This window comes from Nicotiana tomentosiformis, chromosome 4 (genome assembly GCF_000390325.3).
Source record: "Nicotiana tomentosiformis chromosome 4, ASM39032v3, whole genome shotgun sequence".
Classification (NCBI taxonomy): Eukaryota; Viridiplantae; Streptophyta; class Magnoliopsida; order Solanales; family Solanaceae; genus Nicotiana; species Nicotiana tomentosiformis.
Window position 1 is genome coordinate 130680877 of NC_090815.1, and position 25001 is coordinate 130705877.

At 40.3% G+C, this 25001-nt stretch overlaps 1 pseudogene; it reads left to right on the forward strand.

Annotated features, from left to right (window-relative positions):
• The first annotated feature begins 984 nt into the window (after window positions 1-984).
• On the forward strand, window positions 985-17968 carry LOC138910528 (uncharacterized; annotated as a pseudogene).
• The last annotated feature ends 7033 nt before the right edge of the window (window positions 17969-25001 follow it).

The following is a 25001-nucleotide window of genomic DNA, read 5'->3' on the forward strand; positions in this document are numbered from 1 at the left end:
ATGGGTATACATGAATGTTGACGTTTGAAGTTTAATTTGACGAAGTTGATTTTATCATATTGGGTTATTTATTTAATTCTATTTTTAATTATTTTGCTGAGTAGCTAACAATGAAATACTATCGACGAATCTAGAGTTGAACTCGAAAGCGGAAACTCTAGATTGCATATAGAATTAAATAGAGCAAGTTCTTAAACCCGGGCGTCGGGGAACAGATTCACAATTGGGATAGACATATACCTAATTGCCTTGCTCGGTTGCAATACATGAATTGTAAATGCATCCTTGTTAATATTAATTCCATATACATATAGGCATTAAGTTAGCTTAAATAGGCTCGTAAGGACTCGACAGATTCTTATGAGTAATATCAACCCTGTCAATCAACAATCCAGATAAATCAATTAGTTATTTTAAGCTAAGAATGCAACATGATTGTTAGATAACCCGTGACCCTGGAATATTATCTCCTATTGATTGTTATTCGAAACTATTTAAGTGTTATGTTGATTTCTAGTATTTCATTACTTGATAGTCTTTAGGTAGTAAATTAGACAATTATCTATTTTATAAGAAATCGCTTGAATCGATAAACTATTTGAGTTTGAATTAGTCAAAAGTTAATCATAAGTCTTCGTGGGAACGATACTTTATTCACTACTCTATTACTTGACGACCACGTATACTTTGCGTGAGTGTGTTTGGTCGCAACAAGTTTTTGGCGCCGTTGCCGGGGACCTAGAAATTAGCTACTTGACTGAGTTAAGCTTTTATTACTTATTTGTTCAAGTTTTAATTTTCAGTTTGCCTTGTTTGTATTAACACATGATCTTCTCTTGAATGCGGAGGAGTAGAAGTGCAAACAACCTCCTTTCTTTTGATCCAGAAATTGAATGAACACTTCATAGAGTGAGGAGGGAAGTCGAAGCTAGAACGAGAATAGAAAGAGAGTTGGACATCGTAGTTCAACCACAGCCAATAGAGATGGCAGGTAATGAGGAGCGTCCGGAAGCCGCAAGGCCCAATCTTGCTAATATGACTCAGGCTATCATGAATCCTGATATCACGGGGCATTTTGAACTCAAACAGTACATGGTACAGCTGATTCAGTCCACAGGGCAATATGTGGGTCTATCTCATGAAGACCCGCAGAGGCACATTCAGAACTTCTTGGAAATTACGGACACTTTCAATTATCCGAACGTTTCCAAGGACTATGTCAGGCTGACACTATTTTCCTTTTCATTGTTGGGGGAAGCTAAGGAATGGTTGCAAAAGGAGCCCGCGAACTCAATCCACACTGGGGATGATTTAGCAAGGAAATTCCTAATCAAGTTTTTCCCCATTAAGAAGACAAAATCGCTGAGGAGCCAAATTCCTGGGTTCCAACAACGGGATGGCCAGACACTTCGTCAAGCTTGGGAAAGATACAAGAAGCTACTCAGAGACTGCCCACATCATTGTCAGACTGATGAGGTTTTGGGTCACACTTTTGTTGATGGGCTAGACGAGGCATCAAAGATAAATCTTGATTCAGCTTGTGGGGGTAGTTGCATGGCGAGGCCGTATAGTGAAATACAACTCTTGCTAAATAACTTCACTGCTAATGACCATAATTGGCAAGGAGATGGGGACGTAAGAAGAGTAATTAAATAGAAGGCAACTGGGGTGATTGAGCTTGATGACTTCTCAGCCATGAGAGCAGATATTGCAAAGCTGGCAAATCAGATGAACAGAATGACAATGCAACAAACACAATAGATGCAACATGTACATCAAATGTCTATTTGCTGCAAACTATGTGGTGACAGTCATATAAGTGACATGTGCCCCACGAATCCTGAATCTATATACTATGTGGGGCAACAAAACAGAGGTCCGATGAATCAACATACACAATATGGGAACACTTACAATCCAAATTGGAGGAATCATCCTAACTTCTCATGGGGCGGAAATCAACAGAATCAGAATCAGTATAGGCCTCAAGGAAATTTGAATCAGCCTCAGAAGCCACCCCAACAAACAGAAGAGAGTACGAATGACTTATAAAAATGTTGTTGCTTGACAATCAATAGCTCAGGACCGATTTCAGAAATTTTGAGAGGCAAATGGGGCAGTTAGCAGCAAATCAAAATACTAGACCTACAGGCTCTCTTCCCAGTGATACAAAAAAGAACCCTCAAGTTAATGTAGTTACACTCAGAAATGGGAGGGAACTAGAGGAAGTGCCAAAGAAGAGAAAGTACAAACATATACCTGAGGGGGAGCTGACCCCTAAGGCAATACACGAGTCAAAGAAAAATAATGAAAGTTCAGAGCCAGTGGAGGCTACAAGGCCACCACCACCTTTCCCCCCAGAGATTGTAAAAAAAGAATGACGATTGCATGTTCAACAAATTTCTCTCTATGTTGAGTCAGGTTCAATTAAATATTCCATTGGTGGATGTACTTCGTGAAATTCCAAAGTATGCTAAGTACATAAAAGATATAGTGGCTCACAAGAGGAAATTGACTGAGTTCGAGACAGTTGCACTTACTAAGGAGTGCACCTCAAGGGTCCAAAACAAGCTTCCTCAAAAGCTTAAGGATCCTGGCAGTTTCACCATCCCGGTGCGAATCGGTAATATTGATGTGGGTCGTGCTCTTTGTGATTTGGGGGCGAGCATAAATCTGATGCCATTGTCCTTGTTTAAGCAATTGGGTCTAGGAGCTCCAAGACCAACCACTGTGATGTTGCAATTAGCTGATAAGTCCATAGCCTACCCTGAAGGAGTGATTGAAGATGTGCTGCTGCAAATTGGGAAATTTATCTTCCCAGCTGACTTCATTATTCTAGATTTTGAGGCTGATGAACAAGTTCCAATCATATTGGGACGACCTCTCTTGGCTACTGGTGATGCAATAATTAAAGTGTGAGAAGGGAAAATGATTATGAGGGTGGACAACGAGGAAGCAGTCTTCAATGTCTGCAAAGCAATCCAACTTCCCCGCCACTATGAGGAGCTCTCTATGATATCTGTTGTGGAGGTGGATGAGCAACTTCTTGACACGAGTGTATATCTAGACGACTCTATAGAAAAAGCAATCATGTTCTTTGATAACTTGATGATTGATGATGAGGTTGAGGAGATGATGCATATCCTAGATGCATCATGTGCTTACATGCAAGGAATACACCCGTTTGAGCCCCTGAATAGGCCAAGTGGTCCCCCTCCAAAGCTGTCAATTGAAGAAGCTCTAAAATTGGAGCTTAAACCCCTACCCCTCACCTTCAATATGCTTATTTGGGTAGTTCTGACACTTTACCTGTTATTGTTTCTTCTCACTTTTCTAAATTGCAGGAAGAAAAGCTATTGAGGGTGCTACGTGAGCACAAACAAGCAATTGGGTGGACAATGTCTGACATTAAAGGCATTAGTCCAGCTTTCTGCATGCATAAAATTCTCATGGAGGACGGACACAAGCCAAGTGTAGAGCAACAACGCCGATTAAATCCAATCATAAAAGAGGTGGTAAGAATAGAAGTGATTAAGTGGCTTGGTGGAGGTATTGTATTTCCAATCTCTGATAGCAAATGGGTAAGCCCAGTTCAATGCGTGCTGAAGAAGGGGGGGATGACTGTAGTAGTTAATGAAAACAATGACTTAATTCCTACACGAACTGTCACGGGATGGAGAATTTGCATAGATTATAGAAAATTGAACAATACCACCCGGAAAGACCAATTTCCCCTCCCCTTTATTGACCAAATGCTTGATAGGTTAGTTAGCCAGGAATACTACTGTTTCTTGGACGGTTATTCGGGGTATAATCAGATTGCTATAGCCCCAGAGGACCAAGAGAAAACTACATTTACGTGTCCTTATGGCACGTATGCGTTCAAGAGAATGCCCTTTGGTCTTTGTAATGCACCTGCGACTTTTCAAAGGTGTATGATGGCTATTTTTACTGACATGGTTGAAAGATTTGTAGAAGTGTTCATGGATGATTTTTCTGTGTTTGGATGTTCTTTTGATAATTGTTTAATGAACCTTGATAAAGTGCTTGCTAGGTGTGAAGAGACGAACTTGGTGCTAAACTGGGAAAAATGTCATTTCATGGTACGTGAAGGTATAGTTTTGGGGCACAAGGTGTCCAAAAGTGGTTTGCAGGTGGACAAAGCGAAGGTGGAGGTGATTGAAAAATTGCCCCCACCGACATCCGTCAAAGGCATTCGCAGTTTCTTGGGCCATGCAGGTTTTTATCGTCATTTCATTAAAGATTTCTCAAAAATTTCTTCTCCTTTGTGCAGGCTTCTTGAGAAAGATGTGCCCTTCAAGTTTGATGATGCCTGTCTGAGAGTATTTGAGGAGCTGAAGGGAAGGTTGGTGACTGCACCAATTATCATTGGCCCAGATTGGGCGCAATCATTTGAGTTGATGTGCGATGCAAGTGACATAACAATCAGAGCTGTTTTGGGGGCACATGAGGGATAAAATTTTTCACTCCATTTATTATGCGAGCAAAACTATGAATTCAGCTCAGATGAATTATACCGTTACTGAAAAGGAGTTGCTTGCAGTGGTGTGGGCGTTTGACAAGTTCAACTCCTATCTAGTGGGAACCAAAGTAATCATTTACACAGATCATTCAGCTATCAGATACCTGTTTGAAAAGAAAGACGCCAAGCCGAGGCTGATTTGTTGGGTCCTCCTCTTGCAAGAATTTGTCTTAGAGATCCGAGATCGAAAAAGGACAGAAAATCAAGTGGCTGATCACTTGTCGAGATTAGAAAGTCGGAACCATGTAGCTGAAGGAGGGTCAATCAAAGAAACATTTCCTGATGAGTAGTTATTAGCAGTCACCTCAGGTGAACCCCCCATGGTATGCAGATTATGTGAATTTTATTGCAAGTGGGGTGACGCCACTAGAAATGACACCTGACAATAGAAGAAGATTCTTACATGATGTGAGACTTTACACGTGAGATGAGCCATTCTTATATAGGCAGTGCGCAAATCAGTTGGTGCGAAGGTGTCTTCCTGAGGAAGAGATGAACGCTATACTGCATGATTGCCATGCTTCGCCATATGGAGGTCATCACGGCGGGGATAGAACCGCCCAAAAAGTGCTACAATCAGGCTTCTATTGGCCAAAATTATTTAAGGATGCACATGTCTTTGTTAAAAATTGTGACAGATGCCAAAGAACCGGAACTATCACAAGGAAGCACGAGATGCCCTTGCAAAATATTCTGGCAGTAGAGCTTTTTGATGTTTGGGGGATTGATTTCATGGGACCGTTCCCATATTCTAAGGGGCAAAGGTACATCTTGGTGGCGGTCGATTATGTTTCTAAGTGAGTGGAGGCCATTTCTCTTCCTACTAATGACACAAAGTTAGTGGTAAGCTTTGTAAAGAAGCACATCTTCACACGTTTTGGGACTCCAAGAGTGTTGATAAGCGACGAGGGAACTCACTTTTGTAACAAATTGATGAATAATGTTCTTGCAAAGTATGGAGTTAAGCATAAGGTTTCCACTGCCTATCATCCCCAAATGAGTGGTCAAGTAGAAGTTTCCAACAGAGAGGTAAAACAGATTTTGGAGAAAATAGTAAGTGGAAATAGAAAGGACTGGGCCGGAAAGCTGGATGATGCATTATGGGCATATCGCACTACATACAAGACCCCCATAAGTACTTCTCCGTACAGTTTGGTTTATAGGAAGGCATGCCACTTGCCTGTTGAGCTTGAACACAAAGCCTATTGGGCAATTAAAAAGCTAAATATGGAGATGGACTTGGCCGGTAAGAAGAGATTGCTACAACTCAACGAGCTTGATGAATTTCGATTGCATGCGTATAAAAATGCCAAATTGTATAAAGAAAAGATAAAGAGGTGGCATGATAAGCATATCCAACATCGTGAGTTTGAGCCAGGTTAAGAGGTTCTCTTGTTTAATTCGAGGCTAAAGCTTTTTCCCGAAAAGCTTTAATCTCGATGGTCGGGTCCGTTTGAAGTGGTTAGTGTGAAACCTCATGGGGCGGTGGAATTACGTGATATGAGTTCCAATGCGACATTCTTGGTAAATGGCCAGAGAGTAAAACACTATTGGGGTGGTGACATTGCACGTCACAAGACCTCGATGGATTTGGTGGAGGCGTGAAGAACATGTTACGTCGTGCCGCGACGTTAAATCAGGCGCTTCTTGGGAGGCCACCCAAGTCCTATTTTTTTGTTTTTTTGTTTTCATAGTTAGTTCATTTTTTTTAGGAATTATATCTTGTATGTATATATATATATTAAAAAAAAGAAAAGAGGGTCCAGATATGGTAAAACAGGGTGGATGCGTCGCATCCCCCTCAGCGTAAAAAAAATTGACGGACCAATTGCTCAAGGCAGTGAAGTCTGCCTATAGCGTCCACAGTCACATCCAAATAATTTCAGAGAAAGCAGTTTGGACGCGTCGCGTCCAAGCTCACGCGCACAGGTAAGTGTTATATTGTAGGATTATGAGCTTATGAAGCAAAGCCATTAGAAGAGTGCAAAAGCGAGCTAGATGGTGAGGACTAAGTGTGGGGTGCCCTCACACAAAGGACGATGCATGGGGGAAGTCTGAGTACCTCATGAGCCGCTATTGCTTCAGCCTTTGGCCTACCAGGGAGTCTCGTTTACCCTCTTATTATTTATAGTGTGCATTGAGGACATTGCAAAATTTTAAGTGTGGGGTGAGGAGATCGTTTGTATGAGTTTCTGTGCTATTTTAGCTTAGTTGTAGTACTCATTCTTAAGTGTAGTAGCTTTTGTGAAAAGAAAAAAAAATGAAAAAGTAGAAAAATTGGACTTTTCCCGACGATTGATCTCCTAGACAGTTTTCTTGAGGGATTAAAGTCTAAATAAAAATCCAAAAATATGTCTTTTAGCTTTCTTTAGGTAGTAATAACCCCCTGTGGTTTTTTTTTGTGCCTCGGTTCTTTTTCATGGGATGTATTTTGAATCAGGCAGTAATAGTTTTTTATTTTTTATTTTTAGAATAGATTAAGAATTTAGGAAACAAAAGGAGGAAGAATGATGAACCTAAGCGCCCTTGACTTGTTTCATAGTAACATACTTATGCTTTGGCATGTGGAGTATCTCCCCTATATTGTGATGTTAATCTTGATGCCTTTATATATTAGATAGCATGTTTTGTGACGACTATTTCTCGTTTTCTTGACTTGTGTTCATTTTGCGCTTAATGCTTAATATCTCGTGGCTCCGTGAATACGTGCATTGTTTGAGAGTCGGAATGTGATCATCCTTAGTGAGTCATGTGTCATGTGTGGTGAGGTTTTTGTGTAGTCCATATATTATACTTGTGTCTAGAACTTACCCGGTATGTGAGTTGAAGCGAAATTTGAGGTGATGCTCGGTTTGAAAAATGATTTTAGGCTTTCTTTGATCTTTTTGAGCTTATTGCTTATCACAAATAAAATCTATCCCTAGTTAACCATTTTGAGCCTATTGACTTTTATTTGGTACCCACATTACAAGCCTATACTCTTTTTATTATTAATTGACATTGTTTTGATCCTTTTACCTCTTAAAGCACTTTAATTATTAGATGAGCGCTAAAAGAAGTAAGAAGGGACTAAGTGTGGGGTGACTTTTGAGTGGAACCAATGAAAGGAAGAAATGTGCACTTGTTTTGTAAAATACTACACCACTAGCGGAAATTGAAAAAGAAAAAAAGAAGAAGAGAAAAATCTGAAAAAAAAGAAAGAAAAATATAGATGAATAAATTATTGTCTTGTTCTTGCTAGTGGGTATGAATTAAAGTAGTGTTTAAAGAAAGAGGAAATATTATTGGGGGTGATATTATTTGTGAAATTGAAGTGGTGTTGAAGAAAATACGCTTAAAGTAATTTTATGATGTATTAAAGTGCTTAGGAGGGTGAGTCACTATTCCTTAAATATATCCTACCCGTCCCTTAGCCCACATTACAACCATGAAAAAGTCCTAATTGATTTTAGATCGAGCGATCTTACATTAGTAGAGATTTACATTAAGGGCAAGCCTATGGTACCAATTGCATGCATGTGACTTCTTTGTGAGAATGAGCGATTTTCTTTGATATATGTGAGTCATTAAAATATATTTGATCATGAGATTCAAATGTGTGGATTGAACTCGCTCTCTTGTTCTTGTTGTGAGGGCACATGGTTTCACGAGAGATAGGTAACGTTATTAGACTTCTCTATGATGTTGGGTGTTCAAGCCATGAGTGCATTGTGACATTGAGTCGGTTTTTGAGGTTAGGATTGTTGTGAGCATGTTGTCTTTGTTTGAATATTTTTAAAGAATGGCGTAAGTAAAGGAAAGTGTATGTGATGCATATTCTAGAGCCTAATTGTTGCAAATAACCATGGTCATATGTGTAGTGTGCTTTGAATTATAAGAGCTTAATTTTGTTTCGTCTACAATAGTGATAGTTTGTTCGAGGACGAACAAAGGTTTAAGTGTGGGGTGGTGATGTTGGGCATATTTCGATATGTGTTGATGTTACTTTACCCATGTTTTAACCGCTTTTGATGCTATTTGATCTTTAAAATGCCCAACATGGTTTAATTATTAGTTTTATGACTAATTGAGTTGTGTGTGATGAATTAGGGTGTTTGGAGTGCAAAAATATGAAGAAAAGGTGCTCTAGGTAGAGGAAGAGGGGTTGGATTTCGTGCACCCTTACCAGTGAAGTCGGCCCATAGCATCCGTCAGAGCATCCGCACCTGGGCAAAGCTGAGAAGGAGGAACAAAGGGTGGATGCGACACATCCACCCTAGCATGCGAAGCTGAGAAATGGAGGACGAGGTGGATGCGACGCATCCACCCCAACATCAATCCCTGTAGCCAAGTCGGATTAGGAATAGAAGAACTTTGGCCCACGACTTTTGTACGCAATATATAAGCCAAAAACACCTCTTTTAGGGCATCTAATACATTGGGAAGGGGGAAAAGCCACGACAAAGCTGGGGAACCACGGAATTCATCTTGAGTTCTTATTTTTCCTTCTTTTATTGATTATTATGCACTCTTGTGAATTATTTAATGATTGCATGAATATGAGTGGCTAAGAACCCTATTGTTCTAGGGTCATGGGTATACATGAATGTTGACGTTTGAAGTTTAATTTGACGAAGTTGATTTTATCATATTGGGTTGTTTATTTAATTCTGTTTTTAATTATTTTGCTGAGTAGCTAACAGTGAAATACTATCGACGAATCTAGAGTTGAACTCGAAAGTGGGAACTCTAGATTGCATATAGAATTAAATAGAGCAAGTTCTTAAACCCGGGCATCGAGGAACGGATTCACAATTGGGATAGACATATACCTAATTGCCTTGCTCGGTTGCAATATATGAATTGTAAATGCGTTCTTGTTAATATTAATTCCATAGACATATAGGCATTAAGTTAGCTTAAATAGGCTCGTAAGGACTCGACAGATTCTTATGAGTAATATCAACCCTGTCAATCAACAATCCAGATAAATCAATTAGTTATTTTAAGCTAAGAATACAACATGATTGTTAGATAACCCGTGACCCTGGAATATTATCTCCTATTGATTGTTATTCGAAACTATTTAAGTGTTATGTTGATTTCTAGTATTTAATTACTTGATAGTCTTTAGGTAGTAAATTAGACAATTATCAATTTTATAAGAAATCGCTTGAATCGATAAGCAATTTGAGTTTGAATTAGTCAAAAGTTAATCATAAGTCTTCGTGGGAACGATACTTTATTTACTACTCTATTACTTGACGACCACGTATACTTGCGTGAGTGTGTTTGGTCGCAACAAGTTTTTGAAACTTGTTGCGGCCAAACGCACATGCAAGTATACGCGGTCGTCAAGTAATAAAGTGACTAAAAGTCGGATGTCGAACCCACGAGGACTTGTGATTAACTATTAACTAAATTAGACTATCTTAATTATCTAAACAAGAATTAAACCTAAAAATATTTGATTCTAAACTAATTAAATAAAAAAATATAAATAATGAACTTTGAACAGAGAAAGAGCATATTTTTATGATATAAATGTAATGAAAACGATCTAGGGTTATGGGCTATTTAACAATCCTATTGTATTCTTCAATTGAATTGACCGACTAATTTATCTAGCTTATTGGTTGACAGGGTTAATATTGCTTATAAGAATCTGTCGAGTTCTTACTCGCCTATTCAAGCCAACCTAATGCCTATATGTCTATGGAGTTAGAATCAATAAGAACGCATTTATAATTCCTGTAAATCAACCAAGCAAGGCAATTGGGTATATGTCTATCCTAACCACGAATCTGTTCCCCGATGCCCGAGTTCAAGAACTTGCTCTACTCAATCCTATATGCAATCTAGAATTCCCACTTTCGAGTTCAATTCTAGATTCGTAAATAGTATTTAATTGGTGATCAAACAATTAAATAATTAAGCGCAAGATTGAATAAATAAACCAATATGATAAATCAAGAAGGCAAAATCAATATCCGAATAATAATAGTCATGAAAGAACCACAACCCTAGAACGTGAAGTTTAGCTCCACATAAACATGGTAGACAAACAACAAATCATACAAAGAAACATAAAAATTACTAAGTTTGGTGGGAGAAATATGGAACTTAGTGAATTCCGGCCTCCACGGCGGCTCTGTGCTTGTGTTTTCCTCTCAAAAACGTCCTCTCCAAGTATGTTCTCCCCCGGTATGTTCTCTTCCGGTCTTTTTTTCCTCTATGGCATTTTTAGGTCTATTTATATGTGTAGGAAAAGACCTAAACATGTAGGACAAGTCCTAGTCAAACCCGGAAACGAATTAAGTCTTCAAAACTCGGATTGGACCTGGCCCCAGACCTGGCGTCGCCAGCCTAACGCCAGCCTCAGCCTGGCTTTAGCCTTGCAAAGCCAGCCTAAAGCCAGCTTCAAGCCTGGCGTCGCCAGGTTCTCTCATTCACTGCTCCTGCGCACGCTTTCGACTTGTAGTTCTCCTTTTTCTTCTACTTACATCTCCAATTCACCTACATATAAAATAGACTCAATTAAGCACAAATATAGTATAATTTCGCATTAAAGCCCCAAAATATAAGGTAAGTAATGCACTAAAAATATATAATTATAACTAAACATCACTACCCCACACTTAAACTCTTGCTCATCCTCGAGCAATCAAACTACACTTTATATAGACATGACCTTTTTAAACAATTCTCGTAACTCATCACACCAAGAATCTTTAAAATAGACTAAGCACAAGAGTATAACCTCTTCACCTCAAAATTTGACTCACAAGTACCACGCATTATTCACAACTCACTCACTTACTCTAACATAGAGGTCAATGACATTACCTTTCCTTCATGAATCAAGTGCCCTCACACAACAAAAGAGAGTAGTTCCACACACAATAAAAATTTAAGAACAATTAGGAACTCAAGATAGAAAGAATTCACTCACTCTCAGAAATAATATTCATATGCCACAAAAGATGTGCCATAGGCTTGCCCGTAGTGTACTACTCTACTAATTGAGCTCATTCAGTCTAGGATCAAGTAGGACTTTAATTGGTTGTAATGTAGGCTACGGGTCGGGTAGGATACATTTGGATATAAGAGTGACTACACCTTCCTAAGCACTTTAATACATGTACTTTAACATTTAACCCCACACTTATGTCAAACCATAACTCCACCTTCACATCAATGTATATTAACTCCATACTTCTTTAAGCACAATTATATCAAGAGTCACCACTATCAAGGAATATTTTTCACAGCAATACAACTATTTTTCCTTTCTTTTTCAATTCAAGTGGCTTTTCTTGTTATTATTTTTTTTCAAAACAGTGCACATTTCTCCTTATTTCATTAGTTTCACTCAAAAGCCAAACCAACCACCCCACACTTTAACTTTTACAATGTTCATAACAATTCAAGTGCTCATGAGAGGTTAAAATGTTCAAATAAATGGTTAATTCAAACAAATAGGTAAGGCTTATAATGTGGTTGCCAAATAAATAAGATTACAGGCTCAAAGGGGTTAACTACGATACATAACAATAAGGTGGGTAAATTATATAACTGGTTCAACAAAGAAACGCCTATATCACTTCCAAGACTAAACAAAACTACTATTTCGCTATGCAAACACACGGGGCAAGTTCTAGACATCAAATGCAATGCACAGAATTACACACAAACCTCACACACACATGGCACATAACTCACTTAGGATTGGACTCATCAAGACATTCTAGTCAAAGCAGTTAAGCAAAGTTAAGATCATACGATTTAAGCTACTTATACAAGAGTCAAAAACTAAGCTTAAGCGTCACAACCAAAGTACTCACTATTCTCAAGGCATAACAAAGTTAAGAGATATTACTCCAATTCAATTCATCTCACAGTGGCTTCTACTCCTAAAAAAATATAAAACTACCTACACTCGGTTCAAATAAAACCCTTGAAAAAGAACCGCGACACAAAGAAAAACCAAGGGAGAATTATTACACTACCTAACAAAAGAAAATCTTTTTTTTTTCCAACTTAAATCCCTCAAGAAACCTTTCGAATGAGATCCATCATCGGAAAAAGTCCAAAATTTTATGATTTTTTTTTACTAAGCTAAGATAGCACAGAAAAACACCCAGACAATCTCCTCACCCCACACTTAAAATTGTGCAATGTCCTCAATGCACACTATAAATAACAAGAAGGGAAACAAAGAGACTCCCTGGTAGGCCAAAGGCCGAAGAATTAGCAGCTCATGGGATACTCAGACTTCTCCCAAGTATGGTCCTTTGCGTGGTCACCCCACACTTAGTTCTCACCATCTATCTCACTTTTTCACTCTTCCAATGACTTTGTTTCCTTTGCTTATCATCCTACAAAATCAAAACAAACACTACAAAATAATATAATTAAAACAAAAATAAAAGAAAGTAGTAAAGCTGGGTTGCCTCCCAACAAGCGCCTAATTTAAAGTCGCGGCACGACTTGAACCACCTTTTGCCTCCACCTTGAACTTATGAATTGTACCCCTAATTTGATTTCAAGTTTTCTGCTATGCTCACCTCGGGTTGATTTCGGGTGGTTAACGGACTTGGGTTTTGAGTTGATGAAGCAGGTGAAGTGCTGCTGCTACTGGTTTAACCGCACCTGCGGAGTGGGCACTTCAGGTGCGAGCACACAGATGCGGGCAAGGCCATGAAGGACAAGGGTTGTAGGTGCGAAGAATTTCCCGCACCTGCGGTAGCGAAGATGCGGACAAGTGGACGCAGGTGCAGGGGCAACTAGGAGAGAGTGACTCCGCAGAAGCGAGGCCAGGGCCGTAGATGCGCGTTCGCAGGTGCGGAACCTGGAGCGCAGGTACGGGCCCTGGAGGTGCAAGTGACTTCCGCGGAAGCGGCATTTTCACTGCAGATGCGGCGTCGCATGTGCGATAGTAGGTCCCTAGATGCAGAATAACTGGGCAGCAAATAGGATTTCGAGGGTTTGATTCCCATTTTGATTTTGGGACTTTGAGAGCTCGGTGTGAGGCAATGTTTCGAGGTTTCTTCATGAAGATTGTTGGGGTAAGTAATTCTAACTCGGATTGGACTATATTTCATGAATCTATTGCTATTTTCTTCATCTAATTAGGGATTTGAGTTGAAAATTTGTGGGGAAACGGTAGAAACTTCATAGACTAAAATTTCTAGTTTTGGAAGGTGATTTGAGGTTGGATTCGAGTAATTCTTGTATGGTTGGACTCGTGAGTGGATGGGTGTGCATATTTTGTGACTTTTGTCGGATTTCTAGACATGGGCCCCGGGCCTAGTTTGAGCCTATTTCGGATTTTTGGCTTATAATTTCGTATTTTTCTTGTGAAATTGATTCTTTTGGCCTATAGTAATTATATTGTACTGCCTGTGGCTAGATTCGGGGGGTTTGGAGACTGATTCGAGGGGCAAAGGCATTTTGGAGTAGGATTTTACGCGGTTTGAGGTAAGTAACAGTTTTACATCTGGTCCTGAGGGTATGAAACACCGGATTTTGGTATGATGTGATTGTTTTGGAGGTAACACACATGCTAGGTGACGGGCGTATGGGCCTACACCGTGGAGAATTGTGACTTGGTCCATCCCGTGAGACTGTAAAGTCGAATAGCTTATTGTTAATTACATGTTTCCTCTGTCTTCTAGAAATTTGACTGCTATTCATGTTAGAAACCATGCTTAAGCCATATGATATCACTGTTGGGACCCGCAGCGGTCGGGTACCCGTTGAATTAATTGTTATTTGCTGTCTTGAAGTCAGTCATAGTTTTACTTGCGTGTCATATCTCCGTTTCTTCTTGTTTTTTTTGTTGATACTTGTTATTATCTCTTTTGGACTGATTTGTATGATTTCTAAGAGCCCGAGAGGCTGGAGAGGTTAGTGACTAAGATAGGGCCTGAGTGCCGAGCTGTGAGCTATGTGAGATATATGGATCGGGTTGTACGCCGCAATGAGCCTTATGGCTATTTATATACTGTGGATCGGGTCGCATGCCGCAACAAGCCTTATGGCTACTTATATGTTTGGGTCAGGCTGCACGCCGCAACGATATAATGCTTGGGGTGAAAGGAGCTCTCCGGAGTCTGCACACCCCTAGTGAGCACAAATACCTATTGAGTGTGAATACTTGTAATGCCCTGGCCAGTCGTTTTATAATGTTGTAACCCCGTTTCCCCATTTACTGCTCATTCTGTACTTTATAACTGTTATATGACTTGCCGGGGTAATTGGTTCGGATCCGGTGAGATTTTTAGAATGAATTGGAACACTTAGTTCAAAGTTTTAAAGCTTAAGTTTAAATAGTGACCGGATGTCGACTTATGTGAAAACGACCCCGGAATAAAATTTTGATGATTCCAACAGCTCCGTATGGTGATTTTGGACTTAGGAGGGTGATTAGAATTTTATTTGGAAGTCCGTAGTGAAATTAGGCTTGAAATGACTAAAATAGGAATTTAAGTTTGGATGTTTGATCGGGGAGTTGACTTTTTGATATCGGGATCAAAATACAGTTCCAAAAATTTTCATAGCTCCATTATGTCATTTATGACTTTTTGATATCGGGGTCAGAATCTAGTTCCAAAATCGAGCCCAGGATCGAGGGCCATGATCGAGGGCTATTATCGAAGGCCATGATCGAGGGCCATGATCGAAGCCATGATCGAGGGCCATGATCGAGGCCCAGGATCGAGGGCCATGATCGAGGCTCGGGATCGAGGCCCAGGATCGAGGCAGGATCGAGGGCAGCCTGGACAGATCTGTAAGCTATAAAGCAGGGGACTTCGTCCCATTTTCCATTTTTGACAAACTGGAGCTTGGGGAGAGGCGGTATTTGGGAGATTTTCAGAGAAAACATCGGGGTAAGTGTTCTTAACTCAATTTTGGTTAGATTAACCGAATTCATAATCTGTTTTCACCATTTAATTAGTGTGTTTGAGATTGAAATTTGAGAAAATTTTAGAAATCTCACAGAAACGAATTTTTGAGATTTCGGTGTCGATTCAGAGTTTGATTTGAGTGAAACTGGTATGGTTGGACTCCTAATCGAATGGGGTTGTCGGATTTCATAACTTTCGCCGGATTCTGAGACGTGGTCCCCAGAGCGATTTTTGATTAATTTCGGATTATTATTGAAAAATATAGTATTTTCTTATGAAATTGATTCCTATAATTTTTGTTGATTGTATCGAATTATTTTGGCTAGATTCGAGCCATTCAGAGTTGGATAATCGAGGAAAAAAGCCTAATAGTGGATTAAATTTGAGCAAGTCGAGGTAAGTGACTTGTCTAACCTTGTGTGAGGGAAATTTCCCCTAGGATTGGTATTGACGTGATAATTGTAATGTGTTGAAAGTCGTGTACACGAGGTGACGAGTATGTACACGGGCTAAATGTGGAAGATTATGTCTTTAAATTGTGTAGATCACTGTTGCATATTAATTAAATAATTTTACCTTGTTATATTCTTCATTATTAATTTAATTTTTATATTTTAAATTTGCTTGACCTTTTCCTCCTAATTGTTTTACATGTTTAGTTGAAACTTGGTTTCTTTTATTCTGTGCATTATTTGAAGGTTGAATTTCTTTAATTTAAATATTATTAATATAAAGTATTTGATATTTTAAATTTGGTACGGAGGCAACGTATTAAAATTTTTGAAATATTATTTTTGTTGAGTTATTTATTCCCGAATATTTTGTGAGACTTTTGTACTCATTGTGATTAAGGCATGAGCTCCCTATTGTGAAAAATATTGGCAAATTGAAATATTTGGACACTTGAGGTGCAAATTGTGATATTGATACGCATACTGTGGTATAAGGTCTTGGTGTTGAAACGCATGCAGTGAGATAAGGGTGGCTTGATATGCGTGGCTAGTTGGGGAACTACTAGAAGTCATGCGATGTGATAAGGGTGGCTAAAACGCGGGATGCTATTTCGGGAAAAATATTTTCTTTAAGATAAATTGTGAAGGCTCCCGCGGTGATATAAGAAAATGAGATATTGTGAATTTATTTATGATTTGGGACTACGAGGCAGTACCTCATGAGTGCCCTTGTTGATATTTATTTATGACCGCAGTTGCCTTTGATTATTGTTGTGATTTTCTTAAAGTTGAAAAATTCTGTTTTGTTTCCGCGAGGTATTAATTGCCCTTATTCTGTGTAGTTAAATGGTGACATACTACTTACTTGATTCATTTTCATTGTCATTTTATTATATTATACTGTTACACATTTCACCATGTCTTTTATTATTCCAGTAGGTCCTGACCTTGCCTCGTCACTACTCTACCGAGGTTAGGCTTGACACTTATTGGGTACCGCTGTGGTGTACTCATACTACGCTTCTGCACATCTTTTTGTGCAGATCTAGGTACATCCTACCAGTCCAGACATCAGTGAGCTACCTGAGTATAAAGACTTCGAGGTATATCTGGCAGCGTCCGCTGACTCCGGAGTCCCCTTCTATCCTTATTATGTTACTTCCTTATTTTCTTTGGACTCTGATATATAGAGACATGGAAGATAAATTCATAGAAGATTGTAACTTATTTCTACCGGGTTTTGGGAGTTGTAACTATGTAAATTGCAGGTTTATCTATTTCATATTTTAATTGTTATTCCGCATTGATAAGCTTACCTAGTTTTAGAGACTAGGGGCCATCACGACATCCTACAGAGGTAATTTGGTGTCGTGACAAGTTGGTATCAGAGTTCTAGGTTTATAAGTGTTATGAGTCACACGCAGGTTTAGTAGAGTCTTGCGGATCGGTACGGAGACGCCTGTACTTATCTTCAGGAGGCTATGAAACTGTTAGGAAAATATTCAATTCTTTGATTCCTTATCATGCGCACTGTTGACTTCAAAGTACTAAACCATTGTCTTTCTATTCTCTTACAGATGGTGAGGACACGCACAACTGGATCCGATGATCAGACACCCGGGCCTCTTGTTGGAGCCGTAAGAGGCCGGGGTCTGGGCAGAGGCCGAGGAAGATCACATGATGCAACCAGAGCACCTGCCCAAGCTACTATAGCAGAGCCACTAGTAGCTACAGTTGGAGAACAGGCACTTGAGACGCCTGTTACTACCCCTGTACTTCAGGAGGCTCTTGCCCAGTTTTTGAGCATGTTTGGCACTCTAGCTCAGGCAGGGTTAATTCCACTTGCTCCTGCCACATCTCAGGCCGGGGGAGGAGTACATACTCATGCCGCCCGTACCCCAGAGCCACGGTCCCATGTTAACCATGCCCAAGAGGTTATACCAGTGCAACCAGTTGTCCCAGTTCATCCTGAGGTTAGGACAACAGTTTCAGAGGGGGAGCAACTCAGGCTCGAGAGGTACAAAAAGTACCACTCTCCCACTTTCAGCGGTTTAGCTTCAGAGGATGCTCAGGATTTTTTTTAGGAATGTCACCATATCCTCCGTACTATGGGTATTGTGGATTCTAGTGGGGTTTCTTTTACAGCATTCCAGCTTAGAGGAGCAACCTACCAGTGGTGGCGGGCATATGAGTTGGATAGTCCAGCTGAGGCAGCTTCACTCACTTGGACTCAATTTTCAAATATGTTTTTGAGGGAGTATGTTCCTCAGAGCCTTAGAGATGCATGGTGCACAGAGTTTGAGCAGTTGCGCCAGGGTTCTATGACCATGTCAGAATATGCGATCCGATTAAGTGATTTGGCTAGGCATGCACCAGTCTTAGTTGCTACTATTCGAGAGTGGGTTCATCGATTTATTGAGGGGCTCCACCCTAGTATCAGATTTAGTATGGCCCGAGAACTGGAGATGGACATCACATACCAATAGGTGGTGTCAATTGCCAGGAGATTGGAAGGTAAGCGGACTCGAGAGAGAGAAGATAGGGAAGCTATGAGACCCCGAGATTCTGGCACATATAATAATTCTCGTGCCCCAGCTGTAGCTCGCCATGATAGAGGTTATGTGATCCGTCCTATTCATTCAGCACTTCCAGCTTCCAGTGGTATTCCGGCTACTCCCAGACCTCAAGTTCCATATTATGCACCGCCAGTGTCTACTGTATCTCCTGTATGAAGTGCTTTCAGCGGGCAATCTAGTCGATCAGGCTAGGGCCAGTCCCAGCAGCCACATCCTCCGAGAGCTTATTTTGAGGGTGGTGACACTCGTCATATAGTGAGGTATTGTCCCAGATTTATGAGGGGTGCACCTCCGCAGATTTCTCAGGCCCCACCTATTCCACAGGGCCCTCAGGCTTCTCAGGCCATGATTACTGCACCAGTTGATACTCCACCTGTAAAGCCAGCTAGAGGTGGATGTTGGACAGGTAGAGGTCGCCCTATAGGGGGAGGCCAGGCCAGATATTATGCCCTTCCTGCTAGGACAAAGGCTATTGCATCCGATTCTGTTATCATATATATTATTCCGGTCTGTCATAGAGATGCATCAATCTTGTTTGATCTAGGCTCCACTTATTCTTATGTGTCATCTTATTTTACCCCGTATTTGGGCGTATCTCTTGATTCTTTAAGTTCTTCTATTTATGTATCTACACCCGTGGGTGAATCTATCATTGTTGACCGCGTGTATTGGTCGTGTTTGATTGTTATCAGTGGTTTTAAGACCAGAGCTTATTTATTATTGCTCACTATTGTGGATTTTGATATTATTTTGGGCATGGACTGGTTGTCACCCTATCATGCTATTCTTGATTGTTATGCCAAGACAGTGACGTTGGCTATGCCAGGTCTACCACGGCTAGAGTGGAGAGGTACCTCAGATTATGTTCCTAGCATGGTTGTTTCATTTCTTAAAGCTCAACGAATGGTTGAGAAGGGGTGTGATACATATATGGCCTATGTGAGAGATGTTAGTGTTGATACTCCTACTGTGGAGTCAGTTCCTATAATAAGGGATTTTCCTGATGTATTTCCAGCGGATCTTCCGGGTATGCCACCCGAAAGGGATATTGACTTTGGCATTGATTTGTTACTGGGCACTCAGCCCATTTCTATTCCACCATATCGTATGGCCCCATCAGAGTTGAAAGAATTAAAAGAACAGTTACAGGAGTTGCTTGATAAGGGCTTTATTCGGCCCAATGTATCGCCTTGGGGTGCTCATGTCTTATTTGTGAAGAAGAAAGATGGTTCTATGCGGATGTGTATTGATTACTGCTAGCTGAACAAGGTTACGGTGAAGAACATGTATCCATTGCCACGCATTGATGACCTATTTGATCAGCTTCATGGTGCCAGAGTATTCTCTAAGATTGACTTGCATTTAGGCTATCATCAGTTGAAGATTCGGGAGCCAGATATCTCGAATCCTGCTTTAGGACTCGGTATGGTTATTATGAGTTCCTTGTAATGTCATTTGGGCTAACCAACGCCCCAGCAACATTTATGCACTTAATGAATAATGTATTTCAGCCCTATCTTGATTCTTTTATCATTGTGTTTATTAACGACATTCTGGTGTATTCCTGGAGTCAGGTAGATCATGAACAACACCTGAGGACTGTGCTTCAGGCTTTGAGAGAAAAGAAGTTATATGCAAAATTTTGAAAGTGTGAATTATGGATTGATTCAGTGGGATTTTTGGGCCATATAGTTTCGTACGAAGGGATCAAGGTAGATCCGAAGAAGATTGAGGCAGTGCAGAGTTGGTCCAGACCGTCCTCAACTACGAAGATCCGGAGTTTCCTTGGTTTTCCAGGGTATTATCACTGATTTGTAGAGGGTTTCTCTTTTATTGCCGCACCTATGATCAAATTGACCCAGAAGGGTGCTCCGTTCAGGTGGACCGAGGAATGTGAGGAGAGCTTTCAAAAGCTCAAGGCAGCTTTGACTACAGCCCCAATATTGGTATTACTTACAGGTTCAGGGTCTTATACTTTGTATTGTGATGCGCCGCGTATTGGTCTCGGCGTAGTGTTGATGCAAGATGGTAGGGTGACTGCCTACGCGTCCAAACAATTAAAGGTACATGAGAAGAATTATCCAGTTTATGACCTTGAGTTCGCAGCTATTATTCATGCCTTGAAGATTTGGCAGCATTATTTGTACGGTGTCCATTGTGAGGTCTACACCGATCACCGAAGTCTACAATATCTATTTAAACAGAAGGATCTTAATTTGCGGCAGCAGAGATAGTTTTCTTAAGGATTATGATATCACCATTCTCTATCATCCTGGGAAGGCCAATGTAGTGGCCGATGCCTTGAGTCGTAAGGTAGAGAGTTGGGGCAGCTTAGCATATTTACCGGTAGTAGAGAGGCCTTTAGCCTTGGATGTATAGGCCTTGGCCAACCAGTTTGTCAGATTGTATATTTTTGAGCCGAACCGAGTTTTGGCTTGTGTGGTTTCTCAGTCTTCTCTTTATGATCGTATCAGGGAGCGTCCGTACGATGACCCCCCATCTGCTTGTCCTTAAGGACATAATTCAGCACGGTGATGCCAAGGAAGTCACTATTGGAGATGACGGTGTATTACGAATGCAGGGTAGGCTATGTGTGCCTAATGTAGATGGTTTGCGTGAGTTGATTCTCCAAGAGGTTCATAGTTCGAGGTAGTCCAATCATCTGGGTGCTGCAAAGATATATCAGGACTTGAGACAACACTATTGGTGGAGGCGGATGAAGAAAGACATAGTGGAGTATACAACTCGATGTCTCAATTGTCAGCAGGTAAAATATGAGCATCAGCGGGCAAGTGGATTTCTTCAGAAGTTAGAAATTCCGGAGTGGAAATGGGAGTGGATCACTATGGATTTTGTTGTTGGGCTTCCATGGACTTAGTGGAAGTTTAATGCAGTTTGGGTGATTGTGGATAGGCTGACCAAGTCACCTCATTTCATTCCTGTGATGACTATCTATTCTTCTGAGCTGTTGGCTCAAGTCTATATTCGCGAGATTGTCAGACTTCATGGCATACCGGTATCTATCATCTTTGACCGAGGTACGTAGTTTACATCACGGTTCTGGAGGGTCGTACATCGTGAGTTGGGTACTCGGGTAGAGTTGAGTACATCATTTCACCCTCAGACGGACGGGCAGTCTGAACGCACTATTCAAATACTGAAGGATATGCTTCGTGCGTGTGTAATAGATTTTGGGAGTGCTTGGGATCAGTTCTTACCACTTGCGGAGTTTTCTTACAACAACAGCTACCGGTCGAGCATTCAGATGGCTCCGTATGAGGCCTTGTATGGTAGGCGGTGCCAGTCTCCAGTGGGTTGGTTCGAACCGGGCGAGTCTAGGCTATTGGGCACAGACTTGGTTCAGGATGCCTTGGAAAAGGTTAAGTTGATTCAGGATCGACTTCGTACAACTCAATCTAGATAAAAGAGTTATGCAGATCGGAAGGTTCATGATGTTGCATTTATGGTTGGTGAGCGAGTCTTGCTCCTGGTTTCGCCTATGAAGGGTGTTATGAGGTTCGGGAAGAAGGGCAAGTTGAGCCCTAGGTATATTGGCCTTTTTGAGATCCTTGAGAGAGTTGGGGTGGTGGCTTACATACTTGTACTACCACCTAGCCTCTCTGCAGTTCATCCAGTATTCCATGTTTCTATGCTCTGGAAGTATCACAACGACCCATCTCATGTGTTAGAATTCAGCTCAGTCCAGTTGGACAAGAATCTATCTTATGTCGAAGAACCAGTGGCCATTTTGGACAGACATGTTAGAAAGCTAAGATCAAAGAACATAGCTTCTGTGAAGGTGCAGTGAAGAGGCCATCCAGAAGGAGAAGCTACTTGGGAGACTGAGCGAGAGATGCAGAGCAAATATCCACACCTATTTGAGACTCCAGGTATAATTCTAAACCCGTTCGAGGACGAACATTTGTTTAAGAGGGGGAGGATGTAACGACCCGGCCAGTCATTTTAAAATGTTATAGCCACATTTCCCCATTTACTGCTCATTCTATACTTTATAACTGTTATATGACTTGCCGGGGTAATTGGTTCAGGACCGGTGAGGTTTTTAGAATGAATTGGAATACTTAGTTACAAGTTTTAAATCTTAAGTTTAAATAGTGACCAGATGTCAACTTATGTGCAAACGACCCCAGAATAAAATTTTAATGATTCCAACAGCTCCGTATGGTTATTTTGAACTTAGGAGTGTAATCAGAATTTTATTTGGAAGTCCGTAGTGAAATTAGGCTTGAAATGACTAAAATGGGAATTTAAGTTTGGAAGTTTGACCGGGGAGTTGACTTTTTGATATCGGAGTCAGAATCTAGTTCCAAAAATTTTCATAGCTCCGTTATGTCATTTATGAGTTGTGTACAAAATTTGAGGTCAATCGGACTTGATTCGATAGGTTTCGGCATCGAATGTAGAAGTTGGAAATTCTTAAGTTTCATTAAGCTTGAATTGGGGTGTGATTCGTGGTTTTAGCGTCGGTTTATGTGATTTGAGGTTTCAAATAAGTTCGTATGATATTTTAGGACTTGTTAGTATATTTGGTTGAGGTCCCGAGGGCCTCGAGTGAATTTCGGATGGTTAACAGATCAAAAGTTGGACTAAAACAGCTGCTGCAATTTTTTTCTGCTGGAAATTCGGGGGGGTGGGGGTGGGGGGAGGGCAGAAATCGAGCCCAGGATCGAGGGCCATGATCAAGGGCCATTATCGAAGGCCATGATCGAGGGCCAGGATCGAGGGCATCCTGGACAGATCTGTAAGTTATAAAGCAGGGGACTTCGTCCCATTTTCCATTTTTGACAAATTGAAGCTTGGGGAGAGGCGATTTTTGGGAGATTTTCAGAGAAAATATGGCGGTAAGTGTTCTTAGATTACCCGAATGCATCATTTGTTTTCACCATTTAATTAGTGTTTTGAGATTGAAATTTGGGAAAATTTTAGAAATCTCACAGAAACGAATTTTTGAGATTTCGGTTTCGATTCAGAGTCGGATTTGAGTGAAACTGGTATGGTTGGACTCCTAATTGAATGGGGTTGTTGTATTTCATAACTTTCGGCCGGATTCCGAGACGTGAGCCCCACGAGCGATTTTTGAGTTAATTTCGGTTTTTATTGAAAAATATAGTATTTTCTTATGAAATTGATTCCTATAATTTTTGTTGACTGTATCTAATTATTTTGGCTAGATTCGAGCTATTCAGAGTTGGATAATCGAGGAAAAAAGACTAATAGTGGATTAAATTGGGGCAAGTCGAGGTAAGTGACTTGTCTAACCTTGTGTGAGAGAAATTTTCCCTAGGATTGGTCTTAACGTGATAATTATAATATGTTGAAAGTCGTGTAAACAAGGTGATGAGTGTGTACACGGGCTAAATGTGGAAGATTATATCTTTAAATTGTGTTGATCATTGTTGCATATTAATTAAATAATTTTACCTTGTTATATTCTTCATCATTGATTTAATTTTTATATTTTAAATTTGCTTGACCTTTTCCTGCTAATTGTTTTACCTGTTTAGTTGAAACTTGGTTTCTTTTATTCTGTGCATTATTTGAAGGTTGAATTTCTTTAATTTAAATATTATTAATATAAAGTATTTGATAATTTAAATTTGGTACGGAGGCAACGTATTAAATTTTTTGAAATATTACTTTTGTTGAGTTATTTATTCCCGAATATTTTATGAGATTTTTGTACTCATTGTGATTGAGGCGTGAGCTCCCTGTTGTGAAAAAAATTGTTGATGTTGTTTATTTTGGCAAATTGAAATATTTGGGCACTTGAGATGCAAATTATGATGTATTGTGATATTGATACGCATGCGGTGGTATAATATAACGACCCGGGCAGTCGTTTTGAAAGTAATAGCTCTGATCCCCTATTTATTATTTTCCCCGTACCTTTTTCTACTTATGTGACTTTCCGGGAGGTTATGTTTCTGGTTTCGGAGAGTTTTGGGAACACTTGGTCCCTAAACAGAAGTTTAAGTCTTACGATTTTGATTGTAGTCGGAACTGTATGAAGAAGACTCCAGAATGGAGATTTGTCGGTTCCATTAGCTCCGTTGGGTGATTTTGGACTTAGGAGCATGCCCGGATTGTGTTTTGGAGGTCCGTAGCTCATTTAGGCTTTAAATGACGAAAGTCGAATTTTTGGAGTTTTGGATTGGTAGTGCAAATTTTGATATCGAAGTCGAATTATGATTCCGGAAGTTGGAGTAGGTCCGTAATATTGAATATGACTTGTGTGCAAAATTTGGGGTCAATCGGACGTGGTTTGATAGGTTTCGGCATCGGTTGTAGAATTTTGAAGTTTCAAGTTCTTTAAGTTTGAATTGGAGGGTGATTCGTGATTTTAGCGTTGTTTGAGGTGATTTGAGGGATCAACTAAGTTCGTATGGTGTTTTAGGATTGGTTGGTATGCTTGGTTGGTCGAGGTCCCGGGGGCCTCGGGTGAGTTTCAGATGCTTAACGGATCACTTTTGGACTTTGGAAGATAGCAGATTTCTGGTGTTTTGTTGTAGGCATTTTCTTC